Consider the following 13,871-nt stretch of genomic DNA (forward strand, 5'->3'; position numbering starts at 1 on the left):
CTGCATTGAGCGTCATAACAGGTAAGAAATGAACGAAACCACGTGCAACAGATTCTAGACGCATATTGATACTTTTTGTGCGTCTGTAGTATAAAACAATGCATTTCTTGCATAAACTGGTGCTTATTATTATTATTATTATTATTATTATTATTATTATTATTATTATTATTATTTCGATATTACATTGTATCTAGTATTTATTTTATAAAGTATCGTGTAAAAGCATTTCATAAGATGTATAGTTAATTCTTAAGTGTGCCGCATTATTAATTGTTATTAATTATTTCGAGGTGGTATTGTTTTATTGCCCCGTGATGGACTGGCGTCCCGTCCAGGGTGTAGTCTCGCCTTGCGCCCTGTGTATGCAGGGTTAGGCTCCGGCTCACCGCGACCCTGTAAAGGAGTGAGCGGTTAATGATAATGGATGGATGGATGTTTAATTAATCATTTGTTTTTGTTACAGTAGTTTAATAAGCGCCGTGCTGCAGTTCTGTAGCATCTATACAGCAGGGAATTAAGTTTTATGATTTATAAGATTTGTATAAATCGCACGCAAAATAAATTTGAGCCATTAAACTATGCAGGAATCAAATTGCAGCACCCCATAGTCATACTGGTTACACTATTAGCACATGAAAGTTAGTAGCAATAATAATTCAGTAGTTCGGGACAAACACCAATCACAAAATGTTTTAGTACAAATATTTATTGTAGAGAATGCGGAGTATGCGATTTAACAGAAAAGTATGCTGTATATACACATTCATTTGGCATCAAACCTAACTTGGTTTGAGGGTTCGCTGCCTGGCCAACTGGACGAGGCTGAGACCCCCATTTGATAAAACATAAAAACTGTTATTAAGAAAGGTGGAGATGGGGAGGTGGTGGGTTACGATGAAATCAAAACGCAACTGAGAGATAAGTGAAGAGGGTATTTATAGTGCTAACAATTTAAATTAGCTAATGTGGAAATTGAATGATTCAATTTGGTGACGCGGAGATTGGTGTCTGACCCTCCTCCCGAACTTTAATTATAAATTTCATTTCAGTAGTTCGGGACAAACACCAATCACAAAATGTTTTAGTACAAATATTTATTGTAGAGAATGCGGAGTATGCGATTTAACAGAAAAGTATGCTGTATATACACATTCATTTGGCATCAAACCTAACTTGGTTTGAGGGTTCGCTGCCTGGCCAACTGGACGAGGCTGAGACCCCCAAAAAGAACAAGCCGGTCTCAATGCCACAATTAGAATTGAATATAGCCCACTTGAAGGTTTAGCCAACCTTTAACAAATGATCATCAGCACGCAGGAGAGGAAAACAAAACCCATTTTTGGGAAATAAACCTCTGGGAATCCATGGCTGATTCGATTGCCCTTCCTCCAGGCAGGCTACTAACACTTAAGAGCACATTTCTGTAAAAGCATTTTTAGGCTCCATAATATTTGTTATAATGTAAACTTGGTAAGCACTGGAGGATCAACGACCTAACCGTTTGATAAGAGAGTCTGGAACTCAGTGGGAAAAAGCTGCTACGATTCTGAAGGAAGGACCGGAAAACTGCTCAGCTGCGAATCCGGACCTGGAAATAAATCAGGTGAAAGAAGAACAAATGTTGGGTGACGATTGTTCAGTTTTCGTTAATAAACAGCGGGCCTGAGGGTGATGCGCCCTGAGAAAGATGGAGATGGACAAGAGAGAAAGGGGTCATATGGGCTAACATGGGAGTTTAATTTATAAACAAATTGAAAAGCTTTCCCTAATCTTCCTGGTCCATTTTACTTCTTTTGAGCAGGAAGGAAAGGGTATCAGATGAGGGGATTGCTAGGTCAGAGATTAAGGGGTGAATCTGGGGGTTGAATTTGAGAGCGATGTAGACTCCCAGCACCTATGGGAACCCAAGAAGGCTAAGAGAAAGAGCTGTAAGGTTTTATCTAAAACAGGCAGGAGTAGCTGGAGCAGATGAGAGGCACCAAGAGAGTACGTTGATGGCAATAGGTAGGCAAGCAGGAGGAGAAAGAGATTCTGATAGTTGAAGCCCTTTCAGGATTAGTGAAATTTGTGAGTTGCAGAGTGTAGAGCTGGGACACTGAAATTGAGTTGAGTTTGTAGAAAAACTTGATGCCGGAAATTCAAATCTTATAGCTCTGTTCTTAAGGGACATAAAACAGGATGACACTACGGGCACTGAAAATGATGGAAAGGAATGTTGAATGCAAAGTGAAATTTTAAAGCAATTCCAGGATGACCGGTACATTTGCAATGAGCGGGGAGTGATGCGGAGAAGAGTTGTTTCTTGAGCCTGCAGAAATCAGGGAATGCAGCAGGTGGCTCACATGAATGTCAGGTCTGAAAAATGAGGAATCTGAGTTTGCAGGAGGTCGTCTTCGGAAGCCAATGCTCTGAATCTCTGCGTTTGGAAACGAGAAAGAGAATCAATTATATTCAGGTGGCCGAGAATGTGTTGAGCTCTGAAAATGAACTGATGAGTAACAGATAAACAGGTAATCCTTCTGAATATTCTCATTATATGGTGGGAGAATGAACGATCTTGTTAAAGATTTAGACTGAAGGTGAATTGTGAGTGGAGAAGAATGGATTTTGAGCCCAGGAAGACCCCCAAAAAGGAGTGCGGCTACAGCAAATGGACACACTTTGCGCAATGACGAGGAGTGATCGGTTATAGGAATAATGCTGAATTCGTTGGGCCATGGAGCAGAAAACCAATTTTCCCTTGTAGGATCCTCCAAAGCCAAGAGAGGGAGCTGCATCTTTGAACGGCTGAATGTCTTTGTGCAGCAGGAGACAGTTGTCGTAAAAGAAAGTACTGCCATTCCTTGCTTTTAGTAGGCGCTCCCACAGGCGGAGTTCCTTGCGAAAAAAAAGGAACCAAACCATAAGTATAACATCATTGAGGGAATCGATAGAAAGGATCAAATATAGAGAAGGTAGGAGATAAAAGCTCTGCCTCGAGGATTTATCCTCATTGCGTACAAATTGCAAAGCATATGACATGGTTTATTTAAATTTCGAGAAAGCTTTTGACAAAGTCCCACATAAAAGATTAATTTCTCATATTGAACGCAGTAGGGATTCAATGAAATGCATGCACGTGGATTAGGGAGTAGTTAACATGTAGAAAACAGAAGGCCTCCAGAGTATGCAGTATTGCGGCCCTGACTGATATTCAAAGAAATGGGAATGGTTTTAAAAGTGTTTGAATAAACTGCCGGTAAGCTGAAAGAAGAAAAGCATCTCACAGAGAAGAGACCACTATGGGGTCGTGCTGGACACCCATGGCGGCCAGGGAGGTCACTGCAGGGGCCTGCTGAATGCCTGCAGTGAGGGGAGGGTAACCTAAAAGGTTACATTTGGAAGACCGCGGAGGTAAGGAATAGAAGGGGGCAGTGGGGCCCTGTTGAAGCTCGCAGCTGGTAGAAAACCATTTGACAGAGATGGGAGCACTATGGGGGCCTGCTGGACGCCCATAGTGGCCAGCGAGGTCACTGCAGGGGCCTGCAGTGATGGGGGGTGGGAAATGCGGGAGCAGCCGCTCCCAACTGTAATTACTGATTAGAGGAGACATCAAAAATAGAGCAAGGTAACCAGTGGTGTATTACAGGGATCAGTATTAGGTCCTCTGCTATTCCTAATCTACATAATGATTTAGATTATGGCATAGTAAGCAGACTTGTTAAATTTGCACACAACACAAAAATAGGTGGAGTGGCAAACACTGTTGCAGCAGCGAAGGTCATTCAAAATGATCTAGACAGCATTCAGAACTGGGCAAGCACATGGCATATGACATTTAATAGAGAAGTGTAAAGTACTGCACACAGGCAAGAAAAATGTGCATTATAAATATCATATCGAAGATACTGAAATTGAAGGAATCTTTGAAAAAGACCTAGGAGTTTATGTTGACTCAGATATGTCTTCATCTAGACAATGTGGGGAAGCTGTAAAAAGGCCAACAAGATGCTCGGATATATTGTGAGAAGTGTTGAATTTAAAATCAAGGGAAGTAATGTTAAAAATGTACAATGCATTAGTAAGACCTCACCTAGAATACTGTGTTCAGTTCTGGACACTTCATTAAAAGAAAAAGGATATTGCTGCTCCAGAAAGAGTGCAAAGAACAGCGACCAGAACTGTCCCGGATTTAAAACACATGTCGTATGCAGACAGGCCAAAAGAAAAGAAGCTATTCAGACTTGAACAAAGACTACGCGGTGATCTGATTCAAGCTTTCAAAATCCTAAAAGGTATTGACAACGTCAACCCAAGAGACTTTTTGAACCAGGACCAGGGGTCACAAATGGAAATTAGACAAAGGGGCATTCAGAACAGAAAATAGGAGGCACTTTTTTACATAGAAAATTGCGAGGGTCTGGAACCAACTTAGTAATGTTGAAGCCGACACCCTGGGATCCTTCTTGATACTCTGAGCTCAATAAGCTACTAACAACCAAACGAGCAAGATGGGCTGAATGGCATCCTCTTGTTTGCAAATCCTCCCATGCTCCCATGTAGTTTAAATGGCCTAGGAGGGACAGAAGATTGCGTTTAGTAGGGGGGGGGGGGGGGGGACCGGACCGGACAGAAAAGTGGAAATATAAAAAATACAATCCCCTGAGGACAGGCTCAATGGGCATGATTTTAAATGTGTTTGATATATTGGCTTTAGCCAGTCATGCGTTTTTCCCAGCAATTTTGATTAAGAATATGGCGTGGTCGATTTGCATATTGCAGGGAGCAATCTTCGTGAGGGACTGTTGATGCTGGGTGTGGTGGAGTTACGGTGAGCGGAAATGAAGGAAGTTACAGGCAGAATAGCACAGGTTCCTTCAATGAAGTTATTACAAATCTGGCAAAACAATCTCTGGATACAAATGCTCAAAACTGCCGATGAGCAGTGAGGGAAGGGAACCAGAAAGGTTAGGGAACCTGCAGTGAGAGAAGGGAACCAGAAAGGTTATAGTTAGAGGTGAAGGGAGCACTATGGGGGCCTGCTGGACGCCCATAGTGGCCAAAGAGGTCATTGCAGGGGCCTGCTGGACGCCTGCAGTGAGGGAAGGGAACCAGAAAGGTTATAGTTAGAGGTGAAGGGAGCACTATGGGGGCCTGCTGGACGCCCATAGTGGCCAAAGAGGTCATTGCAGGGGCCTGCTGGACGCCTGCAGTGAGGGAAGGGAACCAGAAAGGTTATAGTTAGAGGTGAAGGGAGCACTATGGGGGCCTGCTGGACGCCCATAGTGGCCAAAGAGGTCATTGCAGGGGCCTGCTGGACGCCTGCAGTGAGGGAAGGGAACCAGAAAGGTTATATTTGGAGGTGAAGGGAGCACTATGGGGGCCTGCTGGACGCCCATAGTGGCCAAAGAGATCACTGCAGGGGCCTGCTGGACGCCTGCAGTGATGAGGAAGGTTACAGATGCATATTATACAACAGTGGCGGGTGTCGAAACCCCCAGGATAGATCGCGGGAGCAGCCGCTCCTAACTGTAAAAACAATCTCTGGAAACAAATGCTCAAAACTGCTGAAGCACAGAAAGAAAAGCATTTCACAGAGAAAGGATCACTATGAGGGCCTGCTGGACGCCCATAATGGCCAAAGAGGTCACTGCAGGGGCCTGCTGGACGCCTGCAGTGAGGGGAGGTAACCTGAAAACTTATATTGTAACACTTGAATGTATTTGTATTTGCTTGCGATTGTAAGTCGCCCTGGATAAGGGCGTCTGCTAAGAAATAAATAATAATAAATAATAATAATGAAAGGTTATAGTTGGAGCCAGAATGCTCAGGAACTGCTAAATGAGCCTTTGATTGACAGGTGCGATGGTCCTGCTTTCGGATTTTTTCGGTAGTAGAAGCGCTTCGTGGAGATGCAGTCGGTGCGGGCGAGGTGTTTCAAGTCCGCTTATAATACGCGGAAATTGGGCTAGCTTCTTGAGTCGCGGGTTGGAATTTGTAAAAACACCCATACTGACATGGGTTGGGCTTGTTTTGTCGTGATACTTGGCAACACTGGGTAAAGCAACGATCAGTGCTGACGTCATAGCGCCTGCGACGGGAAGGATGAAATAAAGTAAACAAATTCTCCTTACGTGCTGTAGATTTGAATGGGATGTTGTTGCTACGAAGATAAAGCTGGAGCCGGGAAATCGTCCAGTCTCTGATTTCAGGAGTTGCGGAGGAACGAGTGGCCAGGCGGGAGCCACAGCAGACAGGAGAAGCTGACATCTGGGCAGCGAAGTTTGGAGTGGTAATACCGCCGACCGAAGTTGTGGTGGAGTTGGCCCGGGGAGGGCTGGTTGAACTGGTTGCGAGGATCTCGGCACCGGGGAAACAGCAAACAGATCGTCATCCGTCGAAACGGAATAATCCAGAATGCAGCCCATGATGCGTGCATGTACGATGAAATCAAAACGCAACTGAGAGATAAGTGAAGAGGGTATTTATAGTGCTAACAATTTAAATTAGCTAATGTGTAAATTGAATGATTCAATTTGGTGATGCGGAGATTGGTGTCTGACCCTCCTCCTGAACTTTAATTATAAATTTCATTAATAACTAGATGGTAACTTTACAAGTAAAGTGGTGGGGCTTGCTTTATTGGGAAGGCGGTCAAAGTAGCTGATTTGTGTCAAAAGTCACGTTGTTTGCTAATTGTTTCAGTTAGAATGTGCTAGAATTAGAAATTTCTCAAAGTTCTATGACAGTTAATTCAACAGTGGGAGTAGCCTCCTGAAAGAAATCGATGCGGTTACTAAAACAGCTGTACCTCTTGATTGGTAAAAGTTATTTCTGTTTTGATTTCAGATTTGAATAGCAGAGAAGTAGAGGAAGAATCCATATACTCTAACTTTTTATCTTACTTGTTGGGAAAGTGGTCAAAGTAGCTGATTTGTGTCAAAAGTTACACCGTTTACAGTAAATAGAATGATGGATGTCTGGGAGTTTTTAAACAATGGGGAGCTTCAGAATGTTGAAAAAAGTCCCATTAAAGTGAATGAAGATCGACAAAAAAAGGACAAAAAGATTAATAGTTTAAAAAGTATAAAATATATCAAAGAGTTATATACAAGCACACTATTCCAGACCGGTCTACACGTTTTCAAGTTTGTAGATGTTTTATCAGGAATTACCTTTTTATTTAAACTTATCAATACATACAGCTTATATAACTGATAACAACGTACCAGACACACTGAAGTAATATTGTTTACTTCATACTCATCTACGGCGCTGATCGGAGATTTCCGGGATGAAACACGAGGCAAATTTTAGGCATTTTTTTCTGGCGACTTTCTCAAGCAAGTAGCAGAGGAGCGTTTACCGGAGTAAAGAGCGAACGGAACAACTCCGACCCCGAGCTCAGCGGCCCAGATAAGCTACACATTAAAAAACCCGCTGACATTAGTTTGCCTGGCCCGGGGCCTCTCCTCGCCCGCGGTCCGGTTTCAGTGGTTCATCTCCGGTAACGTCACGACGGCAACAGCGCCGGGCTCCGGGATCAAAGAGACGGGCGGTGGCGGAGAGAGCTACAGCGCCACGAGCAGGCTGACAATCCCGGCGGAGACGTGGCGGAGCGGGGCGGTGTGCGCCTGTGGAGCGCAACTGAACTCAAACACCGTCATCCGCAGCAGGGAGATCTCATACACAGCGGGAGGTGGGGAGGCTGTATTGAAGTTGTTGTTATTATTATTATTATTATTATTATTATTATTATTATTATTATTATTATTATTATTATTATTTATTTCTTAGCAGACGCCCTTATCCAGGGCGACTTACAATTGTTACAACATATCACATTATTTCACATTATACAGATATCACATTATTTTTACATACAATTACCCATTTATACAGTTGGGTTTTTACTGGAGCAATCTAGGTAAAGTACCTTGCTCAACCGTACAGCAGCAGTGTCCCCCACCTGGGATTGAACCAACAACCCTCCGGTCAAGAGTCCAGAGCCCTAACCACTACTCCACACTGCTTATCCAGTGCGACTGACAGCTGTATACAAAAAATACATATCAAGAATTACAGTACAAATAATATGTATTATTAACAAGCTATTCTAATTACGGCAAAACTACAAAAGATTTAGAAGTAAATTCATGTTTTTTTCTTCGTTTGTTTTTGTGCCAAACAGACGCGCATTTGGCAAATGAACGGTAAGTAAGCATTTAAATATTGCTTAGTGTAAAGTAGCGTACACCGAATAGTGTGAAGTAGCTCATTTATATATATATACAGACTGAATGCTTCGGTTGATGCGTGTGCGTGTTGAGCATGTATGTGTTTTAACTATTTATCACAGATTCCATGAATACTGAAGACAGGGTTCATATTGTTCACATTCACTTTTCTGATAGACCTTTCGGATAGTATTTACTCTCGTGTTTAACATAGATTTGCGTTATAGGGATGACGTCAGACAAACACCTGTCAGGTCTAAGAAACAAACCACAGGTACGTGATACGACGTTTTACATACTCTGCTAATGAGCTTTTCAAAATTGAAATTATGTTTAAAATCATATTTTTTTAACAGGGCAATGTGAAAACACGGGTTCTGGAGGAAGGCACGCCAGACCGAAGATAGGATCAGAGGTACAGTATTATTATTATTATTATTATTATTATTATTATTATTATTATTATTATTATTATTATCTGTAATACCATCTATTATTTCCCCACTTTAGCACAAATATATTTTACCATTGAAATATTATAACTCTACATTATAAGTAGTAGGACTAGGTTTTTTTTTTTTTTTTTTTTTTTACAAATGGCAGAGATGTTTAAGAATTAAACATCAATAGATATATACATAAATATACATATATAATAAATAGTGTGCGAATGTATCAGAACACCCTGTTGTGCATATGAAATCAAACCACTTTGATTCATTTCAAACAGTGAAGAGAAAAGGAGCACAGAGCCACACACGGTAAAACGCAGGAGGCTTGTTTAAGACGCCTGATTATTATTATTATTATTATTATTATTATTATTATTATTATTATTATTATTATTATTATTATTATTATTATTTATTTCTTAGCAGACGCCCTTATCCATGGCGACTTACAATCGTAAGCAAATACATTTCAAGTGTTACAATACAAGTAATACATTAAAGCACAAAGCGTTCTGACATTTTCACACACGAGTGTGTTTCTATATATCCCTGATCACTGAGCAGAGATTGAAATTGAGATTCAGATGTTTTCATGCAGGCAGGTATATAAATGATATAAAAGACCCATCTTGAGGTGATAAATGCGCACACTGCTGCGCTTACACAGATACATACACATACACAGTTGTATCGTCCCCAACTAGGAAAAACTTTAAATACATTATTGAAATTACACCGTGATCGGACTAATACACTAATACACGAATCGGACTAATACACTAATACACGACCAACAACCAAGTGTTGAAATGCACACATTTATAACAGCTTGGATTAACACACTGTTTGTGTAAAATGCCCAGTTCAGAACATTAAACATATCTAAAGAAATGCCGTTATACATGAAGACAGGGCGCATATAGGGCACACTTAGCAGACGCCCTTATCCATGGCGACTTACAATTGTTACAAGATATCACATTATTTTTTTACATACAATTACGCATTTATACAGTTGGGTTTTTACTGGAGCAATCTAGGTAAAGTACCTTGCTCAAGGGTACAGCAGCAGTGTCCCCCACCTGGGATTGAACCCACGACCCTCCGGTCAAGAGTCCAGAGCCCCTAACCACTACTCCACACTGCTGTATATACATTGATATACATTTACCTGAATATTGACTTAATAAAACTATTTATAGATTAATTCTACTGTATATTTCCGTATTAAAGGTACACTATTTTTAAAAGTGTTTTACACCAATACTGAATACTGTAATTAAAAAAAAAAACTGAAAAAAATTTACGGTAAATTTACTGTAAAATACGGTATTTTTTTACAGTGAGGGAAGTGTTTTTCACAGTCATCTAACACGTAGATATCCTGTGTTAATTGAATTCGGATTCTCACAGCATTTACTCCAGCGTTACCAGCACGTATTTCTCCAAATGGTAAAAACGCACCGAATGAATTTACCATTTGAGAAATAAACAGCTCCGACATTGAATTGGAAGCTTGTGTGCACAGTCCTATATTTCGCATTGACTAGCTGTGTGTGTCTATGCGTGTGCTGTTATTGACTAGCTGTGTGTTCCGATGTGTGTTTGTTATTTTTTGCCTTCTAGTTTCTGAATCGACTCTCAGTTTAAGCTCGTCTCATCACTTTGCTTCAGCCGGGGAGTCTCCGGTAGAGTTCACTTGCACCTCGAGTGCAGTAATAGAATCCGGTGGGGTTCGGCTGCTCTGGTTCAGAAAGAACGCGAGTGATGTAATGGAACGACTGGACACGAAATGCAACGAGTCCCCGTGCAAATACACCAATGAATCCAACGGCCGGGACACCTTCAAGCTGAAGATTCCCAACACAGAGCGAGATGATTCGGGTACATATTACTGCGCGCACCCACGAGTTATGGACCTGGAGTTTTCGAATGGGGCTGCATTGAGCGTCATAACAGGTAAGAAATGAACTAAACCACGTGCTGTGCAACAGATTCTAGACGCATATTGATACTTTTTGTGCGTCTGTAGTATAAAACAATGCATTTCTTGCATAAACTGGTGCTTATTATTATTATTATTATTATTATTATTATTATTATTATTATTATTATTATTATTATTATTTCGATATTACATTGTATCTAGTATTTATTTTATAAAGTATCGTGTAAAAGCATTTCATAAGATGTATAGTTAATTCTTAAGTGTGCCGCATTATTAATTGTTATTAATTATTTCGAGGTGGTATTGTTTTATTGCCCCGTGATGGACTGGCGTCCCGTCCAGGGTGTAGTCTCGCCTTGCGCCCTGTGTATGCAGGGTTAGGCTCCGGCTCACCGCGACCCTGTAAAGGAGTGAGCGGTTAATGATAATGGATGGATGGATGTTTAATTAATCATTTGTTTTTGTTACAGTAGTTTAATAAGCGCCGTGCTGCAGTTCTGTAGCATCTATACAGCAGGGAATTAAGTTTTATGATTTATAAGATTTGTATAAATCGCACGCAAAATAAATTTGAGCCATTAAACTATGCAGGAATCAAATTGCAGCACCCCATAGCCATACTGGTTACACTATTAGCACATGAAAGTTAGTAGCAATAATAATAATAACTAGATGGTAACTTTACAAGTAAAGTGGTGGGGCTTGCTTTATTGGGAAGGCGGTCAAAGTAGCGGATTTGTGTCAAAAGTCACATTGTTTACTAATTGCCTCAGTTAGAATGTGCTAGAATTAGAAATTTCTCTATGACAGTTAATTCAACAGTGGGAGTAGCCTACTGAAAGAAATCGATGCGGTTACTAAAACAGCTGTACCTCTTGATTGGTAAAAGTTATTTCTGTTTTGATTTCAGATTTGAATAGCAGAGAAGTAGAGGAAGAATCCATATACTCTAACCTTTTATCTTACTTGTTGGGAAAGTGGTCAAATCAGCTGATTTGTGTCAAAAGTTACATCGTTTACAGTAAATAGCATGTTGGAAGTCTGGGAGTTTTTAAACAATGGGGAGCTTCAGAATGTTGAAAAAAGTCCCATTAAAGTGAATGAAGATCGACAAAAAAAGGACAAAAAGATTAATAGTTTAAAAAGTATAAAATATATCAAAGAGTTATATACAAGCACACTATTCCAGACCGGTCTACACGTTTTCAAGTTTGTAGATGTTTTATCAGGAATTACCTTTTTATTTAAACTTATCAATACATACAGCTTATATAACTGATAACAACGTACCAGACACACTGAAGTAATATTGTTTACTTCATACTCATCTACGGCGCTGATCGGAGATTTCCGGGATGAAACACGAGGCAAATTTTAGGCATTTTTTTCTGGCGACTTTCTCAAGCAAGTAGCAGAGGAGCGTTTACCGGAGTAAAGAGCGAACGGAACAACTCCGACCCCGAGCTCAGCGGCCCAGATAAGCTACACATTAAAAAACCCGCTGACATTAGTTTGCCTGGCCCGGGGCCTCTCCTCGCCCGCGGTCCGGTTTCAGTGGTTCATCTCCGGTAACGTCACGACGGCAACAGCGCCGGGCTCCGGGATCAAAGAGACGGGCGGTGGCGGAGAGAGCTACAGCGCCACGAGCAGGCTGACAATCCCGGCGGAGACGTGGCGGAGCGGGGCGGTGTGCGCCTGTGGAGCGCAACTGAACTCAAACACCGTCATCCGCAGCAGGGAGATCTCATACACAGCGGGAGGTGGGGAGGCTGTATTGAAGTTGTTGTTATTATTATTATTATTATTATTATTATTATTATTATTATTATTATTATTATTATTATTATTATTTATTTCTTAGCAGACGCCCTTATCCAGGGCGACTTACAATTGTTACAACATATCACATTATTTCACATTATACAGATATCACATTATTTTTACATACAATTACCCATTTATACAGTTGGGTTTTTACTGGAGCAATCTAGGTAAAGTACCTTGCTCAAGGGTACAGCAGCAGTGTCCCCCACCTGGGATTGAACCAACAACCCTCCGGTCAAGAGTCCAGAGCCCTAACCACTACTCCACACTGCTTATCCAGTGCGACTGACAGCTGTATACAAAAAATACATATCAAGAATTACAGTACAAATAATATGTATTATTAACAAGCTATTCTAATTACGGCAAAACTACAAAAGATTTAGAAGTAAATTCATGTTTTTTTCTTTGTTTGTTTTTGTGCCAAACAGATGCGCATTTGGCAAATGAACGGTAAGTATTTATCTAAATATTGCTTTATTAGTGTAAAGTAGCCTACACCGGATAGTGTGAAGTAGCTCATTTATATATATATACAGACTGAATGCTTCGATTGATGCGTGTACGTGTTGAGCATGTATGTGTTTTAACTATTTATCACAGATTCCATGAATACTGAAGACAGAGTTCATATTGTTCACATTCACTTTTCTGATAGACCTTTCGGATAGTATTTACTCTCGTGTCTAACATAGATTTGCGTTACAGGGATGACGTCAAACAAACACCTGTCAGGTCTAAGAAACAAACCACAGGTACGTGATACGACGTTTTACATACTCTGCTAATGAGCTTTTCAAAATTGAAATTATGTTTAAAATCATATTTTTTTCACAGGGCAATGTGAAAACACGGGTTCTGGAGGAAGGCACGCCAGACCGAAGATAGGATCAGAGGTACAGTATTATTATTATTATTATTATTATTATTATTATTATTATTATTATTATTATTTTGATTGCGTCATTTTCTCATTAGGTCTAAATACATTTACAGGTATACAAACACATACATAGATAGATACACTTACAGATATTAAAATGCAATTTCACCTTATCTCTTTGTTTACTTGTCAGCCCTCCTTCCAGCGCGTAATCAGCGCGTAAACCAAGTGAGACTAGGGCCCTAAAATACTCCAGTGAAGTAATATGAATTCATGATAATCTCACACGGCTTCTTTTGAACACACCTGTATTCCTTTCATATGTCAATACTATATGAGTGTACAGCAACAAGACGAGAGAAAAACAACTTTTTTTTGGCAGGTCCCGGATGACGTGCAGTACGCCAGTCTGCAGTTCGAGGCGCGCGGGCGACGGAAATGAAGACCGGGGCTGGACAGATTATTAGAAACACCTGTGCCATGTAGCACACACTTCTGTGTAACTGCACTATCCCTCGTAGCGCTGAATCATTTGATATGCAAAT

General features: G+C 40.7%; 1 long non-coding RNA gene across 1 annotated transcript in view; it reads left to right on the plus strand.

Moving 5' to 3' along the window:
- Positions 1-10,171: 10,171 nt before the first annotated feature.
- LOC131703298 (uncharacterized) overlaps positions 10,172-13,871 on the plus strand; it is a 3,830-nt gene continuing 130 nt past the window's right edge. Inside the window, exons 1-6 of the long non-coding RNA XR_009309762.1 lie at positions 10,172-10,630; positions 11,530-12,379; positions 12,875-12,896; positions 13,152-13,198; positions 13,281-13,339; positions 13,709-13,871. The exon at positions 13,709-13,871 is cut by the window's right edge and continues 130 nt beyond it. This is a non-coding gene — a long non-coding RNA (uncharacterized LOC131703298). The remainder of the gene's footprint in view (positions 10,631-11,529; positions 12,380-12,874; positions 12,897-13,151; positions 13,199-13,280; positions 13,340-13,708) is intronic.

The sequence above is a fragment of the Acipenser ruthenus genome, chromosome 32 (assembly GCF_902713425.1).
Source record: "Acipenser ruthenus chromosome 32, fAciRut3.2 maternal haplotype, whole genome shotgun sequence".
In the NCBI taxonomy this organism is placed as follows: domain Eukaryota; kingdom Metazoa; phylum Chordata; class Actinopteri; order Acipenseriformes; family Acipenseridae; genus Acipenser; species Acipenser ruthenus.